Genomic DNA, 25196 nt, shown 5'->3' with positions numbered 1-25196 from the left:
GAAGACCCAAGAAATGTATTATATCCAATGTAGGAATTACCCTCAACATAAATGAGAAATCCCTTCAGAGGCTACAGAAGAGAATCTCCACTTTTGAACTTGAAAAACCAGTAAATATCACATTTCCTTTGTCTAACAAGGATATGCATCTCATGCCAAAACCACTATTCTGTAATAAAAACAAGGCTCACAGTACAACTACGGTGTAAAGAAAACAAGGCTAAGGCCGACACCATGAAATTGTCCCAAAAAAAAACAGCAAAAAAACAGTTTCAGACACAATCAAGGCCCTCAGTCGACAACCTCAGAGGAATGTATTTATTTAACTAGGCAAGTCAGTTAAGAACAAGTTCTTATTTACAACGACGGCCCTAACCCAGGCCAAACCCTCCCGTAACCCAGGCAACACTGGGCCAATGTCCCTATGTACTCACGATCACGGCTGGTTGTGATACAGCCCGGGATCGAACCAGGGTCTGTAGTGACACAATTTTTATGTATTTAAATTGTACCCTTATTTTACCAGGTAAGTTAACTGAGAACACATTCTGATTTACGACAACGACCTGGTGACGGTCACTGAGATGCTTTAGACCGCAGCATCACTCCAGATCTCAGGAATGAGGATGAGGATCTCAGGAATGAGGATGAGGATCTCAGGAATGAGGATGAGGATCTCAGGAATGAGGAAGAGGATCTCAGGAATGAGGATCTCAGGAATGAGGAAGAGGATCTCAGGAATGAGGAAGAGGATCTCAGGAATGAGGAAGAGGATCTCAGGAATGAGGATGAGGATCTCAGGAATGAGGATGAGGATCTCAGGAATGAGGATGAGGATCTCAGGAATGAGGATGAGGATCTCAGGAATGAGGATGAGGATCTCAGGAATGAGGATGAGGATCTCAGGAATGAGGAAGAGGATCTCAGGAATAAGGAAGAGGATCTCAGGAATGAGGAAGAGGATCTCAGGAATGAGGAAGAGGATCTCAGAGCAGAGCTTCTACCACATCACACCAACGGCATGCAGAGCTTCCACCACATCACACCAACGGCATGCAGAGCTTCCACCACATCACACCAACGGCATGCAGAGCTTCCACCACATCACACCAACGGCATGCAGAGCTTCCACCACATCACACCAACGGCATGCAGAGCTTCCACCACATCACACCAACGGCATGCAGAGCTTCCACCACATCACACCAACGGCATGCAGAGCTTCCACCACATCACACCAACGGCATGCAGAGCTTCCACCACATCACACCAACGGCATGCAGAGCTTCCACCACATCACACGGGGTAATTGCCATGGAAAAACGACCCATGAGTACCAGCATGTGAAGTTTATAGGAGCACATAAAATTGTGTCAAATGAAAGCTAAGAGAAAAAAATAAAATGTATCCTTGGGAGCAATTTCCAAAATGCCTGAAGGTACAACATTCATCTGTACAAACAATAGTACGCAAGTATAAACACCATGGGACCACGCAGCCGTCATACCGCTCAGGAAGGAGACGCTTTCTGCCTCCTAGAGATGAACGTACTTTGGTGAGAAAAGTGCAAATCAATCCCAGAAACAACAGCAAAGGACCTTGTGAAGATGCTGGAGGAAACAGCTACAAAAGTATCTATATCCACAGTAAAACGAGTCCTATATCGACATAATCTGAAAGGCCGCTCAGCAAGGAAGAAGCCACTGCTCCAAAACCCCCATAAAAAAAAGCCAGACTACGGTTTGCAACTGCACATGGGGACAAAGATTGTACTTTTTGGAGAAATGTCCTCTGGTCTGATGAAACAAAAATAGAATGGTTTGGCCATAATGACCATCATTATGTTTGGTGGAAAAAGGGGGAGGCTTGCAAGCCGAAGAACACCATCCCAACCGTGAAGCACGGTGGTGGCAACATCATGTTGTGGGGGTGCTTTGGTGCAGGAGGGACTGGTGCACTTCACAAAATAGATGGCATCATGAGGCAAGAAAATTTTGTGGATATATTGAAGCGACATCAGTCAGAAAGTTAAAGCTTGGTCGCAAATGAGTCTTCCAAATGGACAATGCCCTCAAGCATACTTCCAAAGTTGTGGCAAAATGGCTTAAGGACAACAAAGTCAAGGTATTGGAGTGGCCATCACAAAGCCCTGACCTCAATCCCATAGAACATTTGTGGGTAGAACTGAAAAAGCGCGTGTGAGCAAGGAGGCCTACAAACCTGACTCAGTTACACCAGCTCTGTCAGGAGGAATGGGCCAAAATTCACCCAACTTATTGTGGGAGGCTTGTGGAAGGCTACCTGACATGTTTGCCCCAATTTAAGCAATTTAAAAAAGGCAATGCTACCAAATACCAATTGAGTGTATGTAAATCTCTGACCCTCTGGGAATGTGATGAAATAAATAAAAGCTGAAATAAATCACTCTCTATTATTCTGACATGTCACATTCTTAAAATAAAGTGGTGATCCCAACTGACCTAAAACAAGGAATTTTTACTGGGATTAAATGTCAGGATTTGTGGAAAAACTGAGTTTAAATGCATTTGGCTAAGGTGTATGTAAACTTCCGGACTTCAACTCTACATCCTTACTAGTCTCCAGGGGCTCCCAATAACAACCTGCACTCTTACTTCCAAAATGAATTATTGTTCAATTCAATTCAATTTCACATATTTAAATTGTTTCGTATTTAATTTAATCTTTTGGTTCAATCTTAATGTCTAGTGAGCATCATCAACCAGGGGAACACATTAGGTTTACGCTAATAAGCTGTATCAAGAATATATCAATTTATCAATTTAAGACGTGTTCTTAAAATAAATATAAAATCCAGGAAGCCTCCCTATGTAGTAGTAGGATCTGGATGTTACCTTCTCTCCTTGGTAGAGCAACATGCTCAATGCCTGTGTGTTTGAGGGAGGAGATGGGATGGTTAGCTTCAACAAAGTGAGCTGCTACTGGAGAGTCAATGTTCTTACACCTGATTGAGCTGCAGTGTTCAGCTCTGCGTTGTTTTAACTGTCTTTTCGTTTGTCATAACACTTTGTTTGTCCTACGTAGGCTTTTCCACATGAACAGGTGATGAGATAGATTACTCCCTTGGTCTTGCATGAGATGATGCCCCTAACAGGGATCTTTCGACCTGTAAGTGGGTGTCTGAAGAAAGACGCTTTTATAGTGCTATTTGCAATGTGCGCATGAGCCACATTTGTAGTTTCCATTTGGAATGGGTGTCAAGAGTGTCTGAGTGGGCTCAGGGGGCAGGTCAGATCTCATCAAACTTATCTCCAAGAGTGTCTGAGTGGGCTCAGGGGGCAGGTCAGATCTCACCAAACTTATCTCCAAGAGTGTCTGAGTGGGCTCAGGGGGCAGGTCAGATCTCACCAAGATATCTCCAAGAGTGTCTGAGTGGGCTCAGGGGGCAGGTCAGATCTCATCAAACTTATCTCCAAGAGTGTCTGAGTGGGCTCAGGGGGCAGGTCAGATCTCACCAAACTTATCTCCAAGAGTGTCTGAGTGGGCTCAGGGGGCAGGTCAGATCTCATCAAACTTATCTCCAAGAGTGTCTGAGTGGGCTCAGGGGGCAGGTCAGATCTCACCAAACTTATCTCCAAGAGTGTCTGAGTGGGCAGGTCAGATCTCACCAAACTTATCTCCAAGAGTGTCTGAGTGGGCAGGTCAGATCTCACCAAACTTATCTCCAAGAGTGTCTGAGTGGGCAGGTCAGGGGGCAGGGATCTCACCAAACTTATCTCCAAGAGTGTCTGAGTGGGCTCAGGGGGCAGGTCAGATCTCACCAAACTATCTCCGATATTACGACCACGCTTGTAGACCACCAGTGGGAGTTCCTTGAAAAGGTGTGCAATGTTTTTTTGGTCTGATTGCAGAATATGCCAGTGCTTTTTCAGGATTGCTTTCATTTTCTCCAAACCCTTGGTGGTGTACTTATTAGTGCAAAAGACAGTTGCGTTGTTTTTTCTTCTTTGGTTGAGTTTTTAGTAATTCCTCTCTTGGTTTCTGAAATATTTTCATCATTGCAGCAATAAGACTTTTGTCCTTGTAGCCTCTCATTTTGAATTGCTCTGTCATTTTTTTTAGTACTGCTGTCAAAGTCTGACTGTTGGCCACAGATTCTTTTAACCCTGCATAACTGGCTATATGGTAGACCATTCCTAAGGGGAAGGGGACGCATACTATCATTCATGTAAAGGTACTGGGGACTGTGGGCCTTGTGTATAAGTCTGTGTGTAATGCATCATTCTCTTTGATGATCCATCAGTCCAGGTAATGTATTTTTCTCTCATCAGCCTGCATGGTGAATTGGAGATATTCAGAACTCTCGTTTAGTAGAGTTTGGAATTCATTTAGTTCCTGCTGACTTCCTTCCCAGAGCACAAAGACATTATCTATGTATCTCTTCCACAGGAGGATTTTTAGAAAGTAAGGGGTGTGTCTCTGTTTTGTAAAGGAGTGCTTCCTCAAAATTGTCCCACATACTGGTTTGCATAGTGGGGGGGGGCATGGCTACACCCCGAAAGAAAAAGGAAAAAGTATGACTCAAAGACAAAAGTAGTTATGGGATAATACCGGTTCAGTGAGTTGTAAGATACGATCATTGGATGGAACAAGGGTAGTGTCTCTCTGCTGAAGGACGTGTTGCAGCGCCTGCAAGCCTCCAGTGTGTGGGATGTCAGTGTACAAGCTCTCCACATCAAAAGTGGTCAGCAGGGAGCCCTCTGGTATCCTTCCTAAGCCCTCTATCAATGAGATCATGTGATTAGTGTCTTTGACATAAGATGGGAGATTCTCAACCATCGGTTCAATGTGGCAATCCACAAATGTTGGATGTCACAGAGTCGATTGCTGCTACAATGGGTCTACCTGGGAGGGAGGAGACAATGGGTCTACCTGGGACAATGGGTCTACCTGGGAGGGAGGAGACAATGGGTCTACCTGGGGGAGGAGACAATGGGTCTACCTGGCAGGGAGGAGACAATGGGTCTACCTGGGAGGGAGGAGACAATGGGTCTACCTGGGAGGGAGGAGACAATGGGTCTACCTGGGAGGGAGGAGACAATGGGTCTACCTGGGGAGGGAGGAGACAATGGGTCTACCTGGGAGGAGGAGACAATGGGTCTACCTGGGGGAGGAGACAATGGGTCTACCTGGCGGGGGATGGGTCTACCTGGAGGAGACAGTGGGTCTACCTGGGAGGGAGGAGACAATGGGTCTACCTGGGAGGGAGGAGACAATGGGTCTACCTGGGAGGGAGGAGACAATGGGTCTACCTGGGAGGGAGGAGACAATGGGTCTACCTGGGGGGGAGGAGACAATGGGTCTACCTGGGAGGGAGGAGACAATGGGTCTACCTGGGAGGGAGGAGACAATGGGTCTACCTACCCTGGGTCTCCCTGGGGGAGGAGACAATGGGTCTACCTGGGAGGAGGAGACAATGGGTCTACCTGGGAGGAGGAGACAATGGGTCTACCTGGGAGGGAGGAGACAATGAGTCTACCTGGGAGGGAGGAGACAATGGGTCTACCTGGGAGGGAGGAGACAATGGGTCTACCTGGTCTACCTGGGGAGGAGACAATGGGTCTACCTGGGAGGGAGGAGACAATGGGTCTACCTGGGAGGGAGGAGACAATGGGTCTACCTGGGACCTGGGGGAGGAGACAATGGGTCTACCTGGGACCTGGGGAGGAGACAATGGGTCTGGGGGACCTGGGACCTGGGGGGGAGGAGACAATGGGTCTACCTGGGAGGGAGGAGACAATGGGTCTACCTGGAGGGAGGAGACAATGGGTCTACCTGGGGAGGGATGGGAGGAGACAATGGGTCTACCTGGGAGGGAGGAGACAATGGGTCTACCTGGGAGGAGGAGACAATGGGTCTACCTGGGGGAGGAGACAATGGGTCTACCTGGGAGGAGGAGACAATGGGTCTACCTGGGAGGGAGGAGACAATGGGTCTACCTGGGGGAGGGAGACAATGGGTCTACCTGGGGGAGGAGACAATGGGTCTACCTGGGAGGGAGGAGACAATGGGTCTACCTGGGGGAGGAGACAATGGGTCTACCTGGGGGAGGAGACAATGGGTCTACCTGGAGGAGGAGACAATGGGTCTACCTGGGAGGGAGGAGACAATGGGTCTACCTGGGGGGAGGAGACAATGGGTCTACCTGGGAGGGAGGAGACAATGGGTCTACCTGGGAGGGAGGAGACAATGGGTCTACCTGGGAGGAGGAGACAATGGGTCTACCTGGGGGGAGGAGACAATGGGTCTACCTGGGGGAGGAGACAATGGGTCTACCTGGGGGAGGAGACAATGGGTCTACCTGGGGGGGAGGAGACAATGGGTCTCCCTGGGAGGAGGAGACACTTGTTTGTGTACTTTAGTGACTGTATAGAAAGTTGGTATCTTAGGAAATTTCACACATAGAAATTAAACTTATTGTTTAGTGATTTGTCCTGATTCCAAACAGCTTTCCACTGTGGATGAGATATTATGCTGGAATTCTAGGGTCATAATTCAGTTTAATGATAGAAGTTACCTTTAGATAGTTGTCGGCAACATTCATTGACATAGTCACATTTGTTTTGCATACAAAAATCCTCCTCTGTCACATTTTTTTTATGATAATCGAAGGATCTGACTTTAAGTCCTTAAGAGCCCTTCTCTCGTCTCTACTCAGGTTGTCTTTCAGTAGGTCACCTACATCATTTTCAACAATTCTACAGAAAGTTTCTATGGACGCGTTGCGTTTGGGGGAGGAAGTACAAATGAACTTCTTTTTTTGCTCTAAAATGTGGTTCTCGCAACAGTTCTCAGGTACCTCAGCTGTGGTAATGTCTCCATCTCCTCCTTGACTCGCGGTAGGACAGGTACGTCCATTGACTCGCGGTAGGACAGGTACGTCCATTGACTCACGATAGGACAGGTACGTCTATTGATTGGTGTGGTAGACCTGTGTATACATCTCTCTGAGGATGACCATTCAACTGGAGTCATGTGAAGATTAACTCTTATTGAAGAACTCAGATTACGGGGAAAAAAACTTGAATAGATCAATCTGGGCGTCAAAGTCATTCCTGGGGAGGGTACAAATGGGTCTTACTGGGAGCAGAGGAGACAATGAGTCTCCTGGGATTGTGGGTCCTGGGTCTCAATTGGTCGGTGTCGCGGGGTGGTGGTGGATTTCTTCTCTCTCCTCCTGACAATGAAGGCTCTCCCTGGGTTGGAGCATTCAAAGACTTAAAAGTGAGATTTATTTATTTATTTTTACCCCTGGGGCAAGTCAGTTAAAGAACAAATTCTTAATGACCACCTAGGTTAACTGCCTGGGGGAGAGAGACAATTGTACCTTGTCAGCTCGGGGAACCTGCAACCTTTCGGTTACTAGACAATAGGCTACCCTGGGGTTGCATGTGTGTTCTAGTTTTCTTGAGTTGACCTGGGGGAGGAGACAATACATTTCATTACATTTCATTATAGGGGATTTGGAGACAATGAGTAGCTAGCTACATAGTCGGCTTGGGATTGCGTAATTACAATGGTCTCCATCTGTCCAACACGTTCAGACCAGCACTGTAGTACTATCACACTCAACTGGGGGAGGTTAGACAATGGGTCTAGTTGTCTTTGGGGGATCCAAGATAATGGGTCTTAGAGTGTGGAGGGAGTGATAATTGCATTATTGTATTTCTCCCTCCTATCTGCCTAGCAGCTAGCATCAGTTTCACCGTCTACCTGGGGGACTGTAGACAATGGGTCTACCTGGGGAGGAGACAAGTTGTCTTTGGTCTACCTGGTAGGAGTGGTAGACAATGGTGTCTTAATTCCCGGGGAGCCAGCTATTTTGAGACAATAGGGAGTCTAGCTAGCAACAGCCAGGGGACTGAGACAATGATTCTACCATTGGGGAGGAGACAATCATTTCATTACAGTCCCAACGGGTGGGAGGAGACAATGAGGTCTACCTTTGTTTCAAAGGGGAGTCTAGAGACAATGAGTCTACCTGGGGGAGGAGACAACACTGCTCAGCCAGCTAGCTCCCGATAAGCAACGATTGTAGAAACTTCACACTCAACGGTCGACCTGGGGAGGAGACAATGAGTCTAGCCTGGGGAGGAGACAATGAGTCGTAAGCTTAACTTTCTGAACATTCGAGGGGAGTCCAGACAATGCATTAGCGTCTCTTCTCTGGTCAACTATGTGGAGATCAATGAGTCTCCCCTGCACAGACCATACAAAGACAATGGGCAGTCTCCCTGGTGGTCCCAGGAGACGACCCATGTTCCAGGTCTCGGTAGCCTCTGAACTGCCGATCTGGGCCAACAAGGAGGAGACAATGAGTCCCTCCTGGGGGATGGATCACCACAGACAATCCTCCTACTGGTCTTCCCTGGTGATAGACAATGGAGCTTCTGGTCCTGGGTGGAGGCAGATCCTCAATGGTCTCCTTTCTGGGAGGATCTGTCTATCGATTCCTTTGAATTCCATGCTGTCCAGTTACCAGGCTTAACATCCTTATCATTTAGGAGGTTCCTCCTCGGAGGTCATCCTTGATGCCTTGAGCTCTTTCCTGGGAGACACTTCACAGTTCTGGGTACTTTAGTCTACCTTTGACTCATTCCTCTCTGCCTATCTTTCCACTTTGTTTTGACCTCACATACTCAAAGGCAGGCAATAACCTCATCTTTACTAGATGCTGTTCCTCCACTTATTGCAACTCCTTTGACCACTCCTGATTCCAAACAGCTTTCCCTCTCGCTCTCATCCAACACTTCCCACACTGCCCCTACTCGGATGGTATCGCGCCGTCCCAACCTTCATAATTCTCTTAATCTCCTCTTCCAGAAGTTCATCTCTTCCCTAGCTCAAACCTTCTCCAACCTATCTCCATTGCCTCCTCAACCCTCCTCTCCTCCCTTTCTGCATCCTTTGACTCTCTATGTCCCCTATCCTCCAGGCCGGCTCGGTCCTCCTCCGCTCCGTGGCTCACGGGCGAGCTCACAGAAATCGAAAATGGAACTCCCTGCAGACCTTTTTCACTCCTTAACATTTTCCTCCTCTGTCTCTCTAAAGCCACTTTCTACCACTCTAAATTCCAAGTTCTAACCAGGAAGCTCTTTGCCACCTTCTGTCCTCTTGAATCCCCTCCTCCCTCCCCCTCCTCCCTCTCTGCAGATGACTATGGATCCCAACCATTTTGAAAAGAAGTACAAATCTACAGACATTGATCCTTTTGCTAAGTCAAACGACACCGCTGGTTCTGCTCACACTGCCCTACCCTGTGCTCTGACCTCTTCTCCCTCTCTCTCCAGATGACATCTCACGTCTTGTGGCCGGCCGCCCAACAATGTGACCCTATCCTCCTCTCTTCTCCCAGACCATCTCCGGTGACCTTCTCCCTTACCTCACCCCGCTCATCAACTCATCCCTGACCGCTCTCGTCCCTCCCGTCTTCAAGAGAGCGAGAGTTGCACCCTTCTGAAAAAACCTAACACCATCCCTGATGTCAACAACTACAGACCAGTATCCCTTCTTTCTTTTCTCTCCAAAACTCTTGAACTGCCGTCCTTGGCCAGCTCTCCCGCTATCTCTCTCAGAATGATTTGTGATCCAAATCAGTCAGGTTTCAAGACTAGTCATTCAACTGAGACTGCTCTTCTCTGTATCAGGAGGCGCTCCGCACTGCTAAAGGTAACTCTCTCTCCTCTGCTCTCATCCTTCTAGACCTATCGGCTGCCTTATACTGTGAACCATCAACTCCTCTCCACCCTCTCCGAAGGCATCTTGGCTCCATTGCTTGGTTGCGTCCTACCTGACAGGTCGCTCCTAAAAAACTTGCTCTCACCACTGGTGTCCCCCAGGGCTCAATCTATTCTCGCTATAAAAGTCACTTGGCTCTGTCATAACCTCATGGTCTCTCCTATCATTGCTATGGGTACACACAATTAATCTTCTATTTACTTACTGACGACCAGGTGAGCAGGTTGCATGTCTGGCAGACATATTTGGATTTCATCAGTTCCTCAAGCTGAATTGTGGCAAGTCCTGAGCTGCTCTTCCTCCCGGGGAAGGACTGCCCGTTCCATGATTCGCCATCACGGTTGAACAACTCCTGAATTGTGTCCTCGTCCCAGAGCGCAAGAAGTGGCGTGATCTGACAACACCCTGTCGATTTTCTCAAATAACTGCGGTGGCCCGTTCCAGGTTCATGCTCTACAACAAAAAGTCACACAGGAAGCGGCGCAGGTCCTAATCCAGGCACTTGTCAACGTCTGGATTACTCAACTCGCTGTTGGCTGGCTCCTGCCTGTGCCATTAAACCCCTACAACTCATCCAGAACGCCGCAGCCCGGCCTGGTGTTCAACCTTCCCAAGTTCTCTCAAAAGGCTCTCCACTGGCTTCCAGTTGAAGCTCGCATTTTCAAGACCATGGTGCTTGCCTTACGGAGCTGTTCACTACCTCCAGGCTCTGATCAGGCCCTACACCCAAACAAGGGCACTGCGTTCATCCACCTTCTGGCCTGCTGCCTCCCTACCACTGAGGAAGTACAGTTCCGCTCAGCCCAGTCAAAACTGTTCGCTTTGTACCAATGGTGGAACAAACTCCCTCACGACGCCAGGACAGCGGAGTCAATCACCACCTTCCGGGAGACACCTGAAACCCCACCTCTTTAAGGAATACCTAGTAGGATAAAGTAATCCTTCTCCCCCCCTTAAAGGCTAGATGCACTATTGCAGTGGCTGTTCCACTGGATGTCATAAGGTGAAAGCACCAATTTGATGTTGCATGTAAGTGTTCTAAATGACTTAAATGTAAATGTAAATGTTGAATGAACAGTCTTGGGAAATTTTTTTTTTTTTAAGAATTCCCAAGAGCCTTCTGTCCGATCAAATAGAGACTCCGTTACTAAAATACTGTCTCGTTGTTGTTGGCTGTATTCAAAAAGGCATCGTTTGAATTCAGTTCAGTTCCCATGTTGGCTAGGGAGTTGATATGTTGGGGTGCTGTCAGCGAGAGATAATAGTAGATTCAAAAACATGAGCTGGCGCACACCCAGAAAATTGTGTTTGTGTGGAGCTGCTGACTGACAGCGAATAAACTAATCAAAATAAATTAAGTCGCAGGTGGAAACGTTTCGTGGGAATTAACTGAAATTTGTGCAAATTAATATTAATACCATTTAAAATATAGATTTTCTTTTTGCATTGGATATATTTACCATATCATGTGGAGACAGAAACATTTTATCTCATAAGGAGACAGAATTGCAAAGGATTTTAATCCTTTCCAGTAGAAATGTTAAAAAAACAATTTAGTTACGAATTAATGAAATGAGTTGATTTTTCACACAGGATGATTTCCCTGAACAACAAAAGAAAGGGAATATTGAATGATCCATCTCCCAAATACATTTCACACACATCTGTAAAATGATGAGTCTAGAAACTAAAGCTTTGGTTGTCTTCCTCTCAGGTTTCCATGTCTTCTCCCTGGACCTCCACCTCTTAAACATCAGACTGAGGCCTCATCTTCACTGTCACTTTCCAACCTTGTTGAGGATGGTTCATTGTCAGGCTCAAAAAGCCTCAAATTTGCCCGGACGGCCACCAATTTTTCAACCCTTGTATTAGTCAGCCAGTTGCGTGCTTTGGTGTGTGTGTTCCCAAACAATGAGCAGTTGCGCTCTGAGGTGGCTGATGGAGGCGGGATTTGGAGGATGATGAAGGCAACAGGGGAAAGAGACTCATATCCACAAAGTCCCTTCCACCAGGTGGCTGATGAGATATGTTGGCACGACTGCCATATTGCATCTCCATCCCATAGCCCTTGCTTGGAAGTGTACTTCACCAGACTGCCAAGAACTTTGCCTTCATCCAGGCCAAGGTGGTGAGACACGGTAGTAATCACACCATAGGCCTTGTTCATCTCTGCACTAGACAGGATGCTCTTGCCAGCATACTTGGGGTCCAACATGTACGCTGTGGCGTGTATGGGCTTCAGACAGAAGTCTTCACACTTTTTGAAGTATTTCAGAACTGCAGTTTCCTATGCTTGGAGCAACAAGCAGTGAAGTGGCAGGGCAGTATGGATTTCTCTTACATCTGCAGCAGTCTGAACATCAGACAGGATGGCAATTGTCTCCCTAAATACTGCTATAGGTTTCAGGAGTTTCAGGCTGCTTAACAGGAGGATACTATTGATGGGGCTGTCGATATCGGCAGACTGTGATATGGCCATTTCTTGGAGAGACTCCTTCCCCTCCAGGAGACTGTCAAACATGATGACAACACCATCCCAACGGGGCAACGGGGCAGCTTCAATGTAGTGCTCTTATTCTTCTCACTGACCATGAGCTGTTGCTATCAATAAGGTGTCTGATTCATCATTTTCACCTCGAATATAAGTAGTAGGGATTGTACTGTAGGGTTGCCAGGTTTGCTATGGTTTCTTGAAGCGTCCTAATTGAATGAGACCTTGGGTGTCAGGGATATACATGTTCAGCGTCACTCATAATTACTGTTTCCTTCAGTCGAGGGACTTTTGTCAGAGGTTGCTTGTTGTGAGCGTGGAGGGAACTTTATGCACTTGGCCAGATGATTCTGCATCTTTGTTGCATTCTTCACATATGATTTGGCACAGTATTTGCACATGTACACAGATTTCCCATCTACATTAGCAGCAGTGAAATGTCTCCACACATCAGATAGTGCCCGTGGCATTTTCCTGCAAAGACTATATTTTTTGTTGTTATAAAAAAACAAATACAATTCCATGTCCAGATAAATAGTTAAGCAGTTAGATTAAACAACTCCTTTGTAAGATAAATGTTTTAAAATGAAACATGTATGGAAACAGGTGAAATAATACTCCTCAGTTAGCAAGGCTCAAGAAAGCTAAAACCCAAACGGTAGCAAAAACTAACTAGCAGAAATTGTTAACAAGTTAGAAATAATTTAAAACACAATTTGCTGTCGGCTACTATTTACAAGTTAACAAAAAAAATAATGTATGTCATAAAATATATTCACCCCACCCAGTATTGTAACCAAATCTTACCAGAAAGCGTGTAGTCCTTGGCTCAGACAGTGTAGTAGTGTGGGCTCAACAGCATCTCATTAGTGTGCAAGATCTTGAGAATCAGCTGTACATGTGATGGAAGAGTGCACTGTGCATGCAGAGGGTTACAATTCTATTGAATTGGGGATAGTTTAACCAAAATATGCCACAGGACCAATAATTGCCTTAAGTGTATCCCACAAAAAAAGGTTCACTGTTATAAGCTAACTTTTTTTTAATGAATTTAAACCAAATTTCCAGGCTTAACTTCCCATGGAATATTGATGGTAATTTCCCAGAAAGTTTCCTCCCTTTACAACCCTAGCTCTGACGCTGCTCAACAAGGCATCATTCATCTGCTCTGACGCTGCTCAACAAGGCATCATTCACCTGTTGACGCTGCTCAACAAGGCATCATTCACCTGTTGACGCTGCTCAACAAGGCATCATTCATCTGCTCTGACGCTGCTCAACAAGGCATCATTCACCTGTTGACGCTGCTCAACAAGGCATCATTCATCTGCTCTGACGCTGCTCAACAAGGCATCATTCACCTGTTGACGCTGCTCAACAAGGCATCATTCATCCTGCTCTGACGCTGCTCAACAAGGCATCATTCATCTGCTCTGACGCTGCTCAACAAGGCATCATTCATCTGCTCTGACACTGCTCAACAAGGCATCATTCATCTGCTCTGATGCTGCTCAAACATTCAGCTGCTCAACAAGGCATCATTCATCTGCTCTGACGCTGCTCAACAAGGCATCATTCACCTGTTGACGCTGCTCAACAAGGCATCATTCATCCTGCTCTGACGCTGCTCAACAAGGCATCATTCATCTGCTCTGACGCTGCTCAACAAGGCATCATTCATCTGCTCTGACACTGCTCAACAAGGCATCATTCATCTGCTCTGACACTGCTCAACAAGGCATCATTCACCTGTTGACGCTGCTCAACAAGGCATCATTCATCTGCTCTGACGCTGCTCAACAAGTCATCATTCACCTGTTGACGCTGCTCAACAAGGCATCATTCATCTGCTCTGACGCTGCTCAACAAGGCATCATTCACCTGTTGACGCTGCTCAACAAGGCATCATTCATCCTGCTCTGACGCTGCTCAACAAGGCATCATTCATCTGCTCTGACGCTGCTCAACAAGGCATCATTCATCTGCTCTGACGCTGCTCAACAAGCATCATTCATCTGCTCATCAACAAGGCATCATTCATCTGCTCTGACGCTGCTCAACAAGGCATCATTCATCTGCTCTGACGCTGCTCAACAAGGCATCATTCACCTGCTCTGACGCTGCTCAACAAGGCATCATTCATCCTGCTCTGACGCTGCTCAACAAGGCATCATTCATCCTGCTCTGACGCTGCTCAACAAGGCATCATTCATCCTGCTCTGACGCTGCTCAACAAGGCATCATTCACCTGTTGACGCTGCTCAACAAGGCATCATTCATCTGCTCTGACGCTGCTCAACAAGGCATCATTCACCTGTTGACGCTGCTCAACAAGGCATCATTCATCTGCTCTGACGCTGCTCAACAAGGCATCATTCATCCTGCTCTGACGCTGCTCAACAAGGCATCATTCATCTGCTCTGACGCTGCTCAACAATGCATCATTCACCTGCTCTGACGCTGCTCAAGAAGGCATCATTCACCTGCTCTGACGCTGCTCAACAAGGCATCATTCATCCTGCTCTGACGCTGCTCAACAAGGCATCACTCATCCTGCTCTGACGCTGCTCAACAAGGCATCACTCATCCTGCTCTGACGCTGCTCAACAAGGCATCACTCATCTGCTCTGACGCTGCTCAACAAGGCATCATTCATCCTGCTCTGACGCTGCTCAACAAGGCATCATTCATCTGCTCTGACGCTGCTCAAAGGCATCATTCAACGCTGCTCAACAAGGCATCATTCATCTGCTCTGACGCTGCTCAACAAGGCATCATTCATCTGCTCTGACGCTGCTCAACAAAGACGCTGCTCAACAAGGCATCATTCATCCTGCTCTGACGCTGCTCAACAAGGCATCATTCATCCTGCTCTGACGCTGCTCAACAAGGCATCATTCATCTGCTCTGACGCTGCTCAACAAGGCATCATTCATCCTGCTCTGATCTGCTGCTCAACAAGGCATCATTCATCTGCTCTGACGTTGCTGCTCAACAAGGCATCATTCATCTGCTCTGACGCTGCTCAACAAGGCATCATTCATCCTGCTCTGACGCTGCTCAACAAGGCATCATTCATCCTGCTCTGACGCTGCTCAACAAGGCATCATTCATCTGCTCTGACGCTGCTCAACAAGGCATCATTCATCCTGCTCTGACGCTGCTCAACAAGGCATCATTCATCTGCTCTGACGCTGCTCAACAAGGCATCATTCATCCTGCTCTGACGTTGCTCTGCTCAACAAGGCATCATTCATCTGCTCTGACGCTGCTCAACAAGGCATCACTCATCTGCTCTGACGCTGCTCAACAAGGTATCATTCATCCTGCTCTGACGCTGCTCAACAAGGCATCATTCATCTGCTCTGACGCTGCTCAACAAGGCATCATTCATCTGCTCTGACGCTGCTCAACAAGGCATCATTCATCTGCTCTGACGCTGCTCAACAAGGCATCATTCATCTGCTCTGACGCTGCTCAACAAGGCATCATTCATCCTGCTCTGACGTTGCTCTGCTCAACAAGGCATCATTCATCTGCTCTGACGCTGCTCAACAAGGCATCACTCATCTGCTCTGACGCTGCTCAACAAGGTATCATTCATCCTGCTCTGACGCTGCTCAACAAGGTATCATTCATCCTGCTCTGACGCTGCTCAACAAGGCATCATTCATCTGCTCTGACGCTGCTCAACAAGGCATCATTCATCTGCTCTGACGCTGCTCAACAAGGCATCATTCATCTGCTCTGACGCTGCTCAACAAGGCATCATTCATCTGCTCTGACCACTGACTGATGCCGCTCTACAAGCTTGAGCAGAGAATGTAAAATAACAAAGACACCCACGCATGGTGACGCACAGTGACACCAGTCACAACGCACACCTTATGAAACAGTACTGAATGCACAGCACAGGAGCACCAAAAACCACACGTTATCTGTGATGCGGACGCACATTAACATCGTTGAAAAGAGCACGAAACACACACACACACAATTTCAGGTAGGCCTTCACGCTACAGGCTAAGCTCCATATTAGAGAAGTCCTTATTACCGTTTCCATACTGTGCCTCTGCACCATACAGATGAGTCTACCCGCTAGCAACAACTGATAAGATGGAGGGAAAAGAGAGAGGAAATCACCAAGGTCTTCTCCTCCACAGACAGACAGACGAGATGTGCTATGTTTAGAGAGAGGAAACGCAGGCTCACGTCAACAAGCAGAGTCTTTGCCCTTCGTCTGGAGTGGCTGCGGTGACAATCCCCCAACTACAGTCTCTCAGAAAACACCTACAGTCCCCATCATAAAGTATTCAACCCCCCCCCCCCCCCTCCCTTGGATTTCTACACATTTTATTGTGTTAAAGTGGGATTCAAATGGATGTCTTTTTTTTGTGTGTCCACAATATATATAAACAACAAAAAAAGAAGAGAAAATGTGTAAAATGTCAAAGTAAAGAAAAATAATTTAAAAAAGATGAACAATAAAACACTACTATACCTGGTTTAGATAAGGATTCACCACAGAGGCAATACATGTTAGAATCACATTTGGCAGCAATTACAGCTGTGAGTCTTATTAGGTCTGGCTCTAAGAGTGATTACAGCTGTGAGTCTTATTAGGTCTGGCTCTAAGAGCGATTACAGCTGTGAGTCTTACTGGGTCTGGCTCTAAGAGTGATTACAGCTGTGAGTCTTATTAGGTCTGGCTCTAAGAGTGATTACAGCTGTGAGTCTTATTAGCTGTGAGTCTTATTAGGTCTGGCTCTAAGAGTGATTACAGCTGTGAGTCTTATTAGGTCTGGCTCTAAGAGTGATTACAGCTGTGAGTCTTATTAGCTGTGAGTCTTATTAGGTCTGGCTCTAAGAGTGATTACAGCTGTGAGTCTTATTAGGTCTGGCTCTAAGAGCGATTACAGCTGTGAGTCTTATTAGGTCTGGCTCTAAGAGCGATTACAGCTGTGAGTCTTATTAGGTCTGGCTCTAAGAGCGATTACAGCTGTGAGTCTTATTAGGTCTGGCTCTAAGAGCGATTACAGCTGTGAGTCTTACTGGGTCTGGCTCTAAGAGTGATTACAGCTGTGAGTCTTATTAGCTGTGAGTCTTATTAGGTCTGGCTCTAAGAGCGATTACAGCTGTGAGTCTTATTAGGTCTGCTCTGAGTCTTATTAGGTCTTATTAGGTCTGGCTCTAAGAGTGAGCTGTGAGTCTTATTAGGTCTGGCTCTGCGATTACAGAGTCTTATTAGCTGTGAGTCTTATTAGGTCTGGCTCTAAGAGTGATTACAGCTGTGAGTCTTATTAGCTGTGAGTCTTATTAGGTCTGGCTCTAAGAGCGATTACAGCTGTGAGTCTTATTAGCTGTGAGTCTTATTAGGTCTGGCTCTAAGAGCGATTACAGCTGTGAGTCTTATTAGGTCTGGCTCTAAGAGCGATTACAGCTGTGAGTCTTATTAGGTCTGGCTCTAAGAGCGATTACAGCTGTGAGTCTTATTAGCTGTGAGTCTTATTAGCTGTGAGTCTTATTAGGTCTGGCTCTAAGAGCTTTCCACACCTGGATTGTACATTAATTTGCCGTTTATTCTTGTCACCATTCTTCAAGCTCTGCCAAGATGTTGGGGATCATGGCTAGACAGCCATTCTTTAAGCTCTGCCAAGATGTTGGGGATCATGGCTAGACAGCCATTCTTTAAGCTCTGCCAAGATGTTGGGGATCATGGCTAGACAGCCATTCTTTAAGCTCTGCCAAGATGTTGGGGATCATGGCTAGACAGCCATTCTTCAAGCTCTGCCAAGATGTTGGGGATCATGGCTAGACAGCCATTCTTTAAGCTCTGCCAAGATGTTGGGGATCATGGCTAGACAGCCATTCTTTAAGCTCTGCCAAGATGTTGGGGATCATGGCTAGACAGCCATTCTTTAAGTCACAAATTGTAACTTGGCCACTCAGGAACATTCACTCTCTTCTTTGGTTAGTAACATCAGTGTAGATTTCTCCTTGCGTTGTTGGTTATTGTCCTGCTGAAAAGGTGAATTCATCTCCCAGTGTCTGGTGGAAAGCAGACTGAACCAGGTTATTGTCCTGCTGAAAGGTGAATTCATCTCCCAGTGTCTGGTGGAAAGCAGACTGAACCAGGTTATTGTCCTGCTGAAAGGTGAATTCATCTCCCAGTGTCTGGTGTAAAGCAGACAAACAGTTTTTCCCTCTAGGTTGCCGCCAGTCCTTAGCTCCATTCTGACGATCTGTATCCTGAAAAACTCCCCAGTGCTTGCCGATGTCAAGCATACCCTTTTTCTTGGAGTCCATGATCAGCTCCTTTGTCTTGCTCACGTTGAGGTAGAGGTTGTCCTGACGCCACACTGCCAGGTCTCTGACCTCCTCCCTATAGTCTGTCTCATCGTTGTCGGTGCTCAGGCCTACCACTGTTGTGTCGTCAGAAAACGTAACGATGGTGTTGGAGTCATGCCTGGCCACGCAGTCATGAGTGAACATGGAATACAGGAGGGAACTGAGCAGGCACCAGATCTCAAGCAAGCACCCATTTTTTTAAATGTATTTGGTGTAGATAAAAATCAATTATATGCATTTTAATCCCATTTTGTAACAAAACATAATGTGAAAAAAAAACACACTTAGGATACCCACTGTACCAGCGGATACGCAGTAGAAGAACTTGTTCAAACACTACAGTAATGCATCCTTCCGTCCTGCCTTCAAGTTGATTTGGTGGAATTAACGCTAGAACTGCTAGGCTTCCAGGGACCCGCCCCCCTTTTAGCTGCTAGGCTTCCAGGGACCCGCCCCCCTTTTAGCTGCTAGGCTTCCAGGGACCCGCCCCCCTTTTAGCTGCTAGGCTTCCAGGGACCCGCCCCCCTTTTAGCTGCTAGGCTTCCAGGGACCCGCTTTTAGCTGCTAGGCTTTCAGGGACCCGCCCCCTTTTAGCTGCTAGGCTTTCAGGGACCCGCCCCCTTTTAGCTGCTAGGCTTCCAGGGACCCGCCCCCTTTTAGCTGCTAGGCTTCCAGGGACCCGCCCCCTTTAGCTGCTAGGCTTCCAGGGACCCGACCCGCCCCCTTTTAGCTGCTAGGCTTCCAGGGACCCGCCCCCTTTTAGCTGCTAGGCTTCCAGGGACTGCTAGGCTTCCAGGGACCCCTCTAAACTGCTAGGCTTCCAGGGACCCGCCCCCTCTAAACTGCTAGGCTTCCAGGGACCCGCCCCCTCTAAACTGCTAGGCTTCCAGGGACCCGCCCCCTCTAAACTGCTAGGCTTCCAGGACCCGCCCCCTTTAAACTGCTAGGCTTCCAGGGACCCGCCCCCCTTTAAACTGCTAGGCTTCCAGGGACCCTTTAAACTGCTAGGCTTCCAGGGACCCGCCCCTTTAAACTGCTAGGCTTCCAGGGACCCGCCCCCCTTTAAACTGCTAGGCTTCCAGGGACCCGCCCCCCTTTAAACTGCTAGGCTTCCAGGGACCCGCCTCCCTTTAAGCTAATGAGCTGTCATTCTGACTGCAACATTCTAAGTGTCATTAACACATTTCATAGATGTTATTGCAAAAAAAAAATGTTTTGTGTTAAATTAAACAGAATAAGATTATTTTATTTCAAATAACAATACAATTTTTCACTAGTTTGTGTTACTGTAGGCTATATGTTACTGTAGGCTATATGTAGTTTGTGTTACTGTAGGCTATAGTTTGTGTTACTGTAGGCTATATGTAGTTTGTGTTACTGTAGGCTATATGTAGTTTGTGTTACTGTAGGCTATATGTTACTGTAGGCTATATGTAGTTTGTGTTACTGTAGGCTATATGTTACTGTAGGCTATATGTAGTTTGTGTTACTGTAGGCTATATGTTACTGTAGGCTATATGTTACTGTAGGCTATATGTAGTTTGTGTTACTGTAGGCTATCTGTAGTTTGTGTTACTGTAGGCTATATGTTACTGTAGGCTATATGTTACTGTAGGCTATATGTAGTTTGTGTTACTGTAGGCTATATGTAGTTTGTGTTACTGTAGGCTATATGTAGTTTGTGTTACTGTAGGCTATATGTTACTGTAGGCTATATGTAGTTTGTGTTACTGTAGGCTATATGTAGTTTATGTTACTGTAGGCTATATGTAGTTTATGTTACTGTAGGCTATATGTTACTGTAGGCTATATGTAGTTTGTGTTACTGTAGGCTATATGTTACTGTAGGCTATATGTAGTTTGTGTTACTGTAGGCTATATGTTACTGTAGGCTATATGTAGTTTGTGTTACTGTAGGCTATATGTTACTGTAGGCTATATGTAGTTTGTGTTACTGTAGGCTATATGTTACTGTAGGCTATATGTAGTTTATGTTACTGTAGGCTATATGTAGTTTGTGTTACTGTAGGCTATATGTTACTGTAGGCTATATGTTACTGTAGGCTATATGTTACTGTAGGCTATATGTAGTTTGTGTTACTGTAGGCTATATGTAGTTTGTGTTACTGTAGGCTATATGTTACTGTAGGCTATATGTAGTTTGTGTTATTGTAGGCTATATGTTACTGTAGGCTATATGTAGTTTGTGTTACTGTAGGCTATATGTAGTTTGTGTTACTGTAGGCTATATGTAGTTTGTGTTACTGTAGGCTATATGTTACTGTAGGCTATATGTAGTTTGTGTTACTGTAGGCTATATGTTACTGTAGGCTATATGTTACTGTAGGCTATATGTTACTGTAGGCTATATGTAGTTTGTGTTACTGTAGGATATATGTTACTGTAGGCTATATGTAGTTTGTGTTACTGTAGGCTATATGTAGTTTGTGTTACTGTAGGCTATATGTAGTTTGTGTTACTGTAGGCTATATGTAGTTTGTGTTACTGTAGGCTATATGTTACTGTAGGCTATATGTAGTTTGTGTTACTGTAGGCTATATGTTACTGTAGGCTATATGTTACTGTAGGCTATATGTAGTTTGTGTTACTGTAGGCTATATGTTACTGTAGGCTATATGTAGTTTGTGTTACTGTAGGCTATATGTAGTTTGTGTTACTGTAGGCTATATGTTACTGTAGGCTATATGTACTTTGTGTTACTGTAGGCTATATGTTACTGTAGGCTATATGTTACTGTAGGCTATATGTAGTTTGTGTTACTGTAGGCTATATGTAGTTTATGTTACTGTAGGCTATATGTAGTTTGTGTTACTGTAGGCTATATGTAGTTTATGTTACTGTAGGCTATATGTTACTGTAGGCTATATGTAGTTTGTGTTACTGTAGGCTATATGTAGTTTGTGTTACTGTAGGCTATATGTTACTGTAGGCTATATGTAGTTTGTGTTACTGTAGGCTATATGTTACTGTAGGCTATATGTAGTTTGTGTTACTGTAGGCTATATGTAGTTTGTGTTACTGTAGGCTATATGTTACTGTAGGCTATATGTAGTATATGTTACTGTAAGCTATATGTAGTTTGTGTTACTGTAGGCTATATGTAGTTTGTGTTACTGTAGGCTATATGTTACTGTAGGCTATATGTAGTTTCTGTTACTGTAGGCTATATGTAGTATATGTTACTGTAGGCTATATGTAGTTTGTGTTACTGTAGGCTATATGTAGTATATGTTACTGTAGGCTATATGTAGTATATGTTACTGTAGGCTATATGTAGTATATGTTACTGTAGGCTATATGTTACTGTAGGCTATATGTAGTTTGTGTTACTGTAGGCTATATGTAGTTTGTGTTACTGTAGGCTATATGTAGTTTGTGTTACTGTAGGCTATATGTTACTGTAGGCTATATGTAGTATATGTTACTGTAGGCTATATGTAGTATATGTTACTGTAGGCTATATGTAGTTTGTGTTACTGTAGGCTATATGTAGTATATGTTACTGTAGGCTATATGTAGTTTGTGTTACTGTAGGCTATATGTAGTTTGTGTTACTGTAGGCTATATGTAGTTTGTGTTACTGTAGGCTATATGTTACTGTAGGCTATATGTAGTTTGTGTTACTGTAGTTTGTGTTACTGTAGGCTATATGTAGTTTGTGTTACTGTAGGCTATATGTTACTGTAGGCTATATGTAGTTTGTGTTACTGTAGGCTATATGTAGTTTGTGTTACTGTAGGCTATATGTAGTTTGTGTTACTGTAGGCTATATGTAGTTTATGTTACTGTAGACTATATGTTACTGTAGGCTATATGTAGGCTATATGTTACTGTAGGCTATATGTTAGGCTATATGTAGTTTATGTTACTGTAGGCTATATGTTACTGTAGGCTATATGTAGTTTGTGTTACTGTAGGCTATATGTAGTTTATGTTACTGTAGACTATATGTAGTTTGTGTTACTGTAGGCTATATGTAGTTTATGTTACTGTAGGCTATATGTTACTGTAGGCTATATGTAGTTTATGTTACTGTAGGCTATATGTAGTTTGTGTTACTGTAGGCTATATGTAGTTTGTGTTACTGTAGGCTATATGTAGTTTGTGTTACTGTAGGCTATATGTTACTGTAGGCTATATGTAGTTTGTGTTACTGTAGGCTATATGTAGTTTATGTTACTGTAGGCTATATGTAGTTTATGTTACTGTAGGCTATATGTAGTTTGTGTTACTGTAGGCTATATGTTACTGTAGGCTATATGTAGTTTGTGTTACTGTAGGCTATATGTAGTTTGTGTTACTGTAGGCTATATGTTACTGTAGGCTATATGTAGTATATGTTACTGTAAGCTATATGTAGTTTGTGTTACTGTAGGCTATATGTAGTTTGTGTTACTGTAGGCTATATGTTACTGTAGGCTATATGTAGTTTGTGTTACTGTAGGCTATATGTAGTATATGTTACTGTAGGCTATATGTAGTTTGTGTTACTGTAGGCTATATGTAGTATATGTTACTGTAGGCTATATGTAGTATATGTTACTGTAGGCTATATGTAGTTTATGTTACTGTAGGCTATATGTTACTGTAGGCTATATGTAGTTTGTGTTACTGTAGGCTATATGTAGTTTGTGTTACTGTAGGCTATATGTAGTTTGTGTTACTTAGGCTATATGTTACTGTAGGCTATATGTAGTATATGTTACTGTAGGCTATATGTAGTATATGTTACTGTAGGCTATATGTAGTTTGTGTTACTGTAGGCTATATGTAGTATATGTTACTGTAGGCTATATGTAGTTTGTGTTACTGTAGGCTATATGTAGTTTGTGTTACTGTAGGCTATATGTAGTTTGTGTTACTGTAGGCTATATGTTACTGTAGGCTATATGTAGTTTGTGTTACTGTAGGCTATATGTAGTTTGTGTTACTGTAGGCTATATGTTACTGTAGGCTATATGTAGTTTGTGTTACTGTAGGCTATATGTAGTTTGTGTTACTGTAGGCTATATGTAGTTTGTGTTACTGTAGGCTATATGTAGTTTATGTTACTGTAGGCTATATGTAGTTTATGTTACTGTAGACTATATGTAGTTTGTGTTACTGTAGGCTATATGTTACTGTAGGCTATATGTAGTTTATGTTACTGTAGGCTATATGTTACTGTAGGCTATATGTAGTTTGTGTTACTGTAGGCTATATGTAGTTTATGTTACTGTAGACTATATGTTACTGTAGGCTATATGTTACTGTAGGCTATATGTAGTTTGTGTTACTGTAGGATATATGTTACTGTAGGCTATATGTAGTTTGTGTTACTGTAGGCTATATGTAGTTTGTGTTACTGTAGGCTATATGTAGTTTGTGTTACTGTAGGCTATATGTAGTTTGTGTTACTGTAGGCTATATGTTACTGTAGGCTATATGTAGTTTGTGTTACTGTAGGCTATATGTTACTGTAGGCTATATGTTACTGTAGGCTATATGTAGTTTGTGTTACTGTAGGCTATATGTTACTGTAGGCTATATGTAGTTTGTGTTACTGTAGGCTATATGTAGTTTGTGTTACTGTAGGCTATATGTTACTGTAGGCTATATGTACTTTGTGTTACTGTAGGCTATATGTTACTGTAGGCTATATGTTACTGTAGGCTATATGTAGTTTGTGTTACTGTAGGCTATATGTAGTTTATGTTACTGTAGGCTATATGTAGTTTGTGTTACTGTAGGCTATATGTAGTTTATGTTACTGTAGGCTATATGTTACTGTAGGCTATATGTAGTTTGTGTTACTGTAGGCTATATGTAGTTTGTGTTACTGTAGGCTATATGTTACTGTAGGCTATATGTAGTTTGTGTTACTGTAGGCTATATGTTACTGTAGGCTATATGTAGTTTGTGTTACTGTAGGCTATATGTAGTTTGTGTTACTGTAGGCTATATGTTACTGTAGGCTATATGTAGTATATGTTACTGTAAGCTATATGTAGTTTGTGTTACTGTAGGCTATATGTAGTTTGTGTTACTGTAGGCTATATGTTACTGTAGGCTATATGTAGTTTCTGTTACTGTAGGCTATATGTAGTATATGTTACTGTAGGCTATATGTAGTTTTGTGTTACTGTAGGCTATATGTAGTATATGTTACTGTAGGCTATATGTAGTATATGTTACTGTAGGCTATATGTAGTATATGTTACTGTAGGCTATATGTTACTGTAGGCTATATGTAGTTTGTGTTACTGTAGGCTATATGTAGTTTGTGTTACTGTAGGCTATATGTAGTTTGTGTTACTGTAGGCTATATGTTACTGTAGGCTATATGTAGTATATGTTACTGTAGGCTATATGTAGTATATGTTACTGTAGGCTATATGTAGTTTGTGTTACTGTAGGCTATATGTAGTATATGTTACTGTAGGCTATATGTAGTTTGTGTTACTGTAGGCTATATGTAGTTTGTGTTACTGTAGGCTATATGTAGTTTGTGTTACTGTAGGCTATATGTTACTGTAGGCTATATGTAGTTTGTGTTACTGTAGGCTATATGTAGTTTGTG

The 25196-nt window shown here is 44.3% G+C and overlaps 1 protein-coding gene across 4 annotated transcripts in view; it reads right to left on the bottom strand.

Annotated features, from left to right (window-relative positions):
- The window catches only part of LOC115125128 (protein-tyrosine sulfotransferase 1), a 132592-nt gene that overhangs the window by 94152 nt on the left and 13244 nt on the right, over positions 1-25196 (bottom strand). The window lies entirely within an intron of this gene.

Source organism: Oncorhynchus nerka, linkage group LG14, assembly GCF_034236695.1.
Source record: "Oncorhynchus nerka isolate Pitt River linkage group LG14, Oner_Uvic_2.0, whole genome shotgun sequence".
NCBI lineage: Eukaryota > Metazoa > Chordata > Actinopteri > Salmoniformes > Salmonidae > Oncorhynchus > Oncorhynchus nerka.
The sequence above is the reverse complement of the archived record's forward strand: the minus strand, read 5'-3'. Positions and strand labels throughout refer to the sequence as shown.